This window comes from Pongo abelii, chromosome 12, assembly GCF_028885655.2.
Source record: "Pongo abelii isolate AG06213 chromosome 12, NHGRI_mPonAbe1-v2.0_pri, whole genome shotgun sequence".
Classification (NCBI taxonomy): Eukaryota; Metazoa; Chordata; class Mammalia; order Primates; family Hominidae; genus Pongo; species Pongo abelii.
In genome coordinates this window covers 88415651-88424288 of record NC_071997.2, presented here as the reverse complement: position 1 = coordinate 88424288, position 8638 = coordinate 88415651, and positions in this window count along the sequence as shown.

The window sequence follows — 8638 nt, the reverse complement described above, 5'->3', positions numbered from 1 at the left end:
TCAAGATCAGCCTGGCCAGCATGGTGAAATCCCGTCTCTACTAAAAATACAAAAATCAGGCAGGCATGGTGGCATGCGCCTGTAATCCCAACTACTTGGGAGACTGAGGCAGGAGAATCACTTGAACTAAGGAGGCAGAGCTTGCAGTGAGCCAAGATTGTGCCCTTGCACTACAGCCTGGGCAACAAAGCAAGACTCCATCTCAAAAAAAAAAAAAAATCACCTTTGTACAGCCATCCTATGTCACATGCCAAAGACAAAAAAGTGACGCTTCCTTTAGCTCCTGATTTATCAGATTCCTGAGTAAATAGACAGGTAAGTTGTGATGTGAGGGAAAAAAAAAAGTATGAAGATGAGAAGATGAGAAGCAGGTCTTGCATAGCCCTACAACGGAGCATCTTCTTGAGTCAGCCAGGACAGCAGGCCTAGAAGGAGCAGTTTGAGGGCTCTAGAGGCTTTGAAGGGAGGCATAAAATCAACATGGGGTTCTGAGAGGGGCAGAAAATGAGCTTCATTCTCACAAAAATTTGGCCTTGAACTAACTTTGGAAACATCATCTGGTTTAGTCCATCCTCTCTTAGGTTAGGCCTTCAACAAGAGAGGTAACTGAAACCTAACTTTGGCAGGCAGTCTATATTCCTTTAGTACAGCTATTTTTCCTCCAGAATTGAATTTACTGTAATTTCCTCTCACTCCCTGTCACATGGAGACCTTTCTTCTCTGCTACTATTATTAATTGATAGCAAGAAGTTATGGAAGACTTAATTGATAAGGACTTAAAGTGAGTTCCCTGCTAGTAATATTTGCATTTTAACTCTTCAAAGGAGACCCCTAAAACTGCAATCTAAAATCAGACACTAAGGTTAACTTATAGGGTTATTCTTACTCACTATCTCAAGTCTCTGTCCTAGGTCTTAGCCCCCTAAAGTTTCATTGAAAAATAACAGACATTGTTAAGTAGGTAGTTAGGCAGACAGGAGTAGGGCAGTAGAGAGCCTCCCTGACCCGCTACCCAGGAATGTCAGGTGACCATCAGGTGACGGTCAGGTGGTTGTTAAGCTGTCTCTCTGAAATAATAATTGGTTGCAGCCAGTCCCAGGGAAAGGCAGTCTCCCAATAGATAGAAAATACCTGAAACTGGTGATCAGCAACTTTCCGATAAGATCTCAGGAGCTGGGCAAATGGGCTCAAGCATGCGCACTGAGGCAAAATGGTGGAGTTTAAGTACTGTATGACATTCCTCTAGGAACACTTGACCAGTAAGGGAAAAATGCCTCAAATGAGCATGCACGCAATTTCAGTAGACACATTGCACATGCAGACAGCCCACCCCAAGTGAAGAATAAGGGGCAAAGAGATGTAAGACCTCGGAAGCATGCCAATGTATAAAACCCAAGTCAGAGGTCAAAAAGCCGCCGGGTGCAGTGGTTCATGCCTGTAATCTCAGCACTTTGGGAGGCCAAGGCAAGTGGATCACTTGAGGTCAGGAGTTTGAGACCAGCCTGGCCAACATGGTGAAACCCTATCTCTACTAAAAATACAAAAATTAACCACACGTGGTGGCAGGCACCTGTAATCCCAGCTGCTCAGGAAGCTAAGGCAGGAGACTCGCTTGAACCCAGGAGGCAGAGGTTGCAGTGAGCCAAGATGGTGCCACTGCGGTCCAGCCTGGGCAACAGAGCAAGACTCCATCTCAAAAAAAAAAAAAAAATTAAACAGCTCAGCTGAATCTCTCAAGTCACCTGCTTGGCCCTCTTCCAAGTGTACTTAACTCCTTTTGTTCCTGCTCTAAAACTTTTTAATAAACTTTCACTCCTGCTCTAAAACTTGCCTCAGTCTCTCACTTTGCCGTATGCCCTTTGGACGAATTATTTCTTCTGAGGAGGCAAGAACTGAGGTTGCTGCAGACCTGTACGGATTTGCCACTGCCAACAACATGAGGCAGATTGATTAACAGGAGAAAAAGCACACAAATTTATTTGACATGAATATGCATACACAGGAGTCTTCCCAGTAAAGACCCAACCCCCTAATGAGGTACAGAAGCTCATATACCATCTTCAAGTTATAGAAAGAATGTGGACTCAGAGTGTGGCCAAAACCAGATTTTAGTGGCAAGATAGGTAATGGGAGGGTGAAAGGAAGAGGTTTGGCTAGTAAAGTTGGTCTTGTTATAAAGATGAAGCCTCCTAGGTAGCAGCCCTCAGAGAGAACAGATGGTAAATCTTTTTTTTTCGGATTTTGAAAGGTGTCAGATTCTCAGTTAATCTCTCCTAGATCTGGGAAAGGCCTAGAAAGGAGGGCCTGGATGCAATAATGGAGATTCTCTAGAGATACAAATTTTCCCAGTGAAAAAGAGTTTCAGAGGGCCACCTTAGTTGGATGGCTTGCCAGCAGCCATTTCAAAATATATTTGGGGGCAAAATATTTTTATTTCCTTCAGTCTCCTAATTTTACTTCTTTCATTGTGTATCAGTTAGCTTTGTAAATGACTTAAAACAAAACAAAACAAAACAAAAAAACAGACAGGACCTTGCTCTGTCACCCAAGCTGGAGTGCAGTGGTGTGATCATACCTCACTGCAGCCTCGAACTCCTGAACTCAAATGATCCTCCTGTCTCAGCCCCACAAATATAGGCAAGCACCACCATGCTTGGCTAATTTTTTTGTTTTTATTGTTTGTAGAGGTGGTATCTCCCTCTGTTCTAGGCTAGTCTTGAACTTCTGGCCTCAAGCAATCCTCCTGCCTCAGCCTCCCAAAATGCTGGGATTACAGGTGTGAGCCACAGCTGTGCAGGGAAGAAAAAATAATTTTCTTTCTACCTTTCATAATTATTAACAGGGCATCCCTGTAACAAAAGACAGATTAACAAGAGAAAATCAAACAGAAGTTCGTCAACATGCATGCCTCACTGATACACGGTGGGAGCTGGGGGCAGAATGCAGCACAAAACCCCGAGAAATTAATAAATCTTCAGAGTGGATCTCAAAGAAAGTTTAAACTTCAGGCTTAAATATTATCTTTTTCTGAAACAAAGAAAGAAGGGAAAAATGAGATGGCCAGGAAAAGTACATTAAACAAAGGTAGTATTTATTATGCAGATTTAAATCCATGCCTTTTCCATTGTTCAAGAGTCTCTCATGATTTAGTCATCCTTTTCTTCCTGGTGCAGAGGAGACAGTCTTACAAATGGAGATTTCCTTTACAGATGTAAATTTCTCTTACAAAAGGATAACTATGTCTATAGTTTCTCAAAATAATCAATATGCTCAAGAGACATATTTTGGGGTGGCATATGCTGGTCTTCTACATTTGTTGGGCTGTTGTGTCCTGAGCCCCATGAGTTAAGTGTAAAAAAAAATAGTTGAGTAGGTAATTTTCTAAACTGTATTTAAAGGTTTATCTATCTAACTTGCCTGGAAACTACTATTAAGGTAGACTTAAATATATTCTCTGCTCACAAATTCTTTGGGACAGAATTGCTCATAACCTCCAAAAGGCAGACTCATGTGTTGTCTTTGGGCCCCAGACCCTTTCTCTTGCCTGACTTTGGTCTGGTTGTCAATGGATTGAATGCCAACAACTTCACATTTTGCTCCTAAGTTCTTGGAGCTGAAAGCTGTAATCATTTCACAAGATTTTCTAAGTCCTTCTTCTTGGCAAAGGAATTACAAGTTTATATAAATAGAGTTTATATCAGTCCAAGAAAATGACTTGCAAAACTTTACAAAGCAACATAAAATTAGATATAAATAAATACAGGGAAAAAATAGCGTATGAAGTAAGTCTGAGAATATTGACTGATCTTTAATGCTAGATGAAGTGTAAGGGCAAATACAAAATTTCCTTCGGTAGAAAAATAAGGGAAGAGTATTTTCTCTCACTTCTTCCTTTTCTTTTGGAGTTTATTTCTCTGTCCTTGTCAAAAGTATGTAAATTATTTTAATGGCTAAATAAGCCACTGGCCAGTCTCACAACTCAGGAATGTTTCCTCAAGGACTTGGGAGTCATCGCTTTGAAATGTTATCATTTAAGATAACGCTCCACCTGATGCCACCCCCATCTTTCAGTTTTGTGGGAAATGATGGACCTGCCTACATTGTCACCTGATTCCAAATTGCAAAACCTATCTAACAGTTTGCATGGATTGGGCTACGGTTGGAATGTTTCCTCCAAAACTCATGTTGAAACTTAATTGCCATGTGACAGTATTAAGAGGAGAGACCTTTAAGAGGTGATTGGATCATGTGGGCTCTGCCTTCCTTCATTAGTGGATTGATGCCATTATTGCAGGAGTGTGTTCCTAATGAAAGGATAAAGTTTGGCTCCCATTCCCTCTCTGTCTCTCGTGCTTGTTTGCCCTTCTACCTTCCCTGGTGAGATAACGCAGCACAAAGGCCCTTGCCAGATCCCAGTACCGTGTTCTTGGGCTTTCTGACCTCCAGAACTGTGAGAAAGAAATGTCTTTACTTTCCAATTATCCAGTCTCTGATATTCTATTACTGCAGCAGAGAACAGACTAAGAGAGTTTGTATCCACTTAGCTATAAAAAGAGTCAAATTCCTTTCTAACTTTGCAAACCCTTTAGCAGGTTTCCTATATTGTGCATCACATTCTGGTTTAATGCTTATTCAATAATAAAATAATTTTCTTTCTCTTCTACCTTTATGGAGAGGTTTTCTGGGTTGGGAGAAGATTTTGTTTTTAATTATATTTCTCTCAACACAGGATGAGCTGAGCTTTTCTGGCAGCTGTGATATTGATGCCAGGTAGTTTCAATCATGACATTAATCCTCTCTGTTTTCTCTAAGTAATAGAGAATAATTGCAGCATGGTGGTCAAGAATGTGGACTCCGGAATTAAAACCCTTGCCTTCAAATTATCGCTGTGATTCACCAACAATGTAACTGTGTGCCAATCAATTAGATGTTACGCTGAACTGTCCCCAGTCTAAATTTTCTCATCAGCTTTTCTTAGCTGCAGTTTTCTCATCTCTAAAATGGTGAATTATGAATAGTGCTCACTCTATAGGGTTGTTGTAAAAATTGGGTGAAATAGTGTATGCTTGGTACAGTGCCTGGCATACAGTAAGCACTCAAAAACATGTTAGCTGTTATTTAAATTCTGACAAAGGAATTCATATTAATTATTGCAGTATAACTAGATTATTCTAAAAATGACATTTTTATTCTTAAGAAAGTGTTTAAAATTCATTTTATTATTTTTAAATTTTAATTGTTAACACTGAGCACTAGTGTTATAAAAAGGAGTAATTGTTTCATCTAAGTAACAAATCTCTCACAGAGATTAATTAAAAATAGAAACAAGTTTTTATAGTTTTTCCCTTTCCTTTGTACTTTATTCTTAAAACAGGTCTTTTTTAAACCCCAGGTTCTAGAGGTAACTATTAACAGTTTGATGTGCATCCTTCTAGACATATAAGTCCAGTTCCCCACTCCACCTGGATCGTACTACACATAGCAATTTCCTTTAAAAACCTAGCAATATATCATTGATATATTTCCATGAGAGATGATATTGTAACTGTAATAGGTTCATTGCCCAATGCGTGGCAAGTCAGTACACTGAGACACCAGGTTGCAGCAGAGGAAATGGTTTACTCATAGGGCCACCGAACAAGGAGATAGAAGGAAACCTCAAATCCATCTCCCCAAGGAGTTTGGAGCTAGGGATCCTAAGGGTTTTGGAATGAGCCAAACTGTGGACATCATTGATTGGTTGAAGAATGCCGGGTAAAGTCATGGAACAGGGAAATGAACAAACTGTAGTCTCATGCTGATTTAGTTTCTCTATGGGGATCTTCAAACTGGTTGGTATCAGCTGTTCCACTGGATTTCAGAATCTGAAACACATTCTAAGTAGTTTTTTTTTTTCCTTCTTTCTTTCTCTCTTTTTTTTTTCTTTTTTCTTTTTCTTTTTCTTTTTTTTTTTTGAGAGTCTCTCTGTCACTTAGACTGGAGTGCAGTGATGCAATCTCAGCTCACTGCAATCTCTGTCTTGCAGGTTCAAGTGATTCTCATGCCTCAGCCTCCTGAGTAGATGGGACTACAGGCGTATGCCACCATGCCTGGCTACTTTGTGTATTTTTAGTAGAGATGGGGTTTTGCCATGTTGCCCAGGCTGGTCTTGAACTCCTGGCCTCAAGTGATCCGCCCGCCTTGGCCTCCCAAAGTGCTGGGATTATAGGCATGAGCCACTGTACCTGGTTCTAAGCAGTTTTCAAACAAAAGCCTTATGATTCCAGCATCAGACATCTTATCTATAGGAGAAATGGGGATCCAAATCATCAGTATCTAGTGCTACATGACTTTTACAAGGAAGTGGGCCAACTTGCAGCCTCATTAATACTTAATTATGGTATATTTCTGTCCAGAATTCTTGTTAACCCTGTGAAGACAGCTTCAATATAGATAAATTTCATTCTTTATGGCTATGTGGTATCCAATAAGACAAATGTACTTTGATTTGCTTAACCATTCAGTATTAACAGATATTAAGGTTATTTCCAATGTTTAGCTATTTTAAACCATGCTACTGTATGTCCTTGGAGGAGCATTTCCTTATTTTAGTTTCCAAGGCCGAGCATTTGAAACCATCTGTCAAATTTACACACCCACAAATTGTGTACGAACAGAGTAGTTTCCCTTATTGCCACTGCTTGATCTTGTTTATTTTCATTGTTGCCAATTGGAAAAACCAATAGTATCTCCTAATTTTTTAAATTTTCATTTATTTGATTATTCATGATTTAGAATTTATTGTATTTTTTGGTCACTTGTTCTTATTCTGTGAAATGCCTATTTATATCATCTGCTTTCTCTGGCTTATGATTTGTCTATTTCTTAATGATTTGTAGCATTCTTTTTTTTTTTTTTTGAGACAGAGTCTCATTCTGTCACCCAGGCTAGAGTGCAATGTCTCTATCTCAGCTCACTGCAACCTCCACCTCCCGGGTTCAAGGGATTCTCCTGCCTCAGCCATCTGAGTAGCTGGGATTACAGGTGCCCGCTACCAGGCCTGGCTATTTTTTTTATTTTTTGTAATTTTAGTAGAGACGGGGTTTCACCATGTTGGCCAGGCTGGTCTCAAAATCCTGACCTCAGGTGATCCACCCGCCTTCACTTCCCAAAGTGTTGGGATTACAGGTGTGAGCCACTGCACCTGGCCTGTAGGATTCTTTATATAGAACATCATTAATGTGTTATCTGCCCTTTAGCTCTGTTTCTGGAACTGCTGTTTCCCTGACTTTGGATCTGTGCTCACCCCTATAACTTTGCAACCTACTTCTGGTCTTCACTTTTCCTTGCCCTCAACTCAGGTTTCCCAACTCTCCCCTCTTGGACCTATTTGGGGCACTCCTTGTGAATTCCCACTCTTGATCTTACCCTTGTATTTTTCTCACTGAGAACTGTGAAGAAGAGGGAAAGAGTGGGATTATAGAAGGTAGAGATGAAAGTACCAGGAAGGTGGTGAAGGTAGAGATTTGGAACATCTATACCATTGCTCATGTGACTTCCTTTTTTTATGTGCTTCAAAGATGGCACTTTGTTGTGGTGTCCTCACATGGCAGAAGCAATGAACACTGTGCCCTCATATGATGGAATGGGCAAGAAAATTTCTCAAGCCTCTTTTATAAGGGCACTAAATCTAGTTTATGAGGGGAAACCCTCATGACTTAATCACTTCCCAAAAGCCCCATATCCTATTACTATCACATTGGGTATTAGGTTCCAACATATGAATATTGAGGGGACACCAACATTTAGACCGTAGCAGACTCCTTCCTGGAGGCACAGCCTAGAATCTGCATACAATCCCTTCCAATATTTTTGCAAGCATTTAGTTCCTTAGATTATGTTCCATTTCATGTACTACCATTTACTAGTAAAGTCACCTCAATTATCTGCAAAGTAAGTCCTGATTAATTCATCCCAATTAATTCTTAGAACATAGTAAGAATTTTGGATTTTATTTAGTGAAAAGATGGAAGCTTCTCTGAGGAAGCAATGCTTGAGCTGATTTCTAAAAGATATATATATGTTAATTAGTGAAATGAAAGGGGGAGAATATTTCTGGCAGAGGACTTAGTGTATGCAAAGACACTGTTGTTTAGGAGGGAACTTGGAGAGAGGAAAAACGGCTGTAAGAAGCCTATGTGGCTGGAGCATAGAGAGTGAAAGGGAGGGAGGCACAAAATGAGGATGGACAATAGGAAGAATGGGAAAGAAATAAGGGAGGAGGTAATAATTTGATGAGATTTGCATTTTGAAAATATTATTCTAGCTTTGGTGGAAAAGGAGATTGGATAGGGTCCAGAGATGATGAAGATACATCAGTGTGTTGGAGCCTCCCGAAAGACACATGAGAAGATTTTGGATTAGCAGCTCACTAGCAGGTGATGAAAGAAGTGGATGGTTGAGGGATTTTTATAAGACTTAGTGATGGGGCCAGGCGCATTGGCTCACACCTATAATCCCAGCACTTTGGGAGGCCGAGGCGGGTGGAATACCTGAGGTCAGGAGTTCAACACCAGCCTGGGCAACATGGTGAAACCCCGTCTCTACTAAAAACACAAAAATTAGCTGGGCACGGCGGCACGTGCCTGTAATCTCAGCT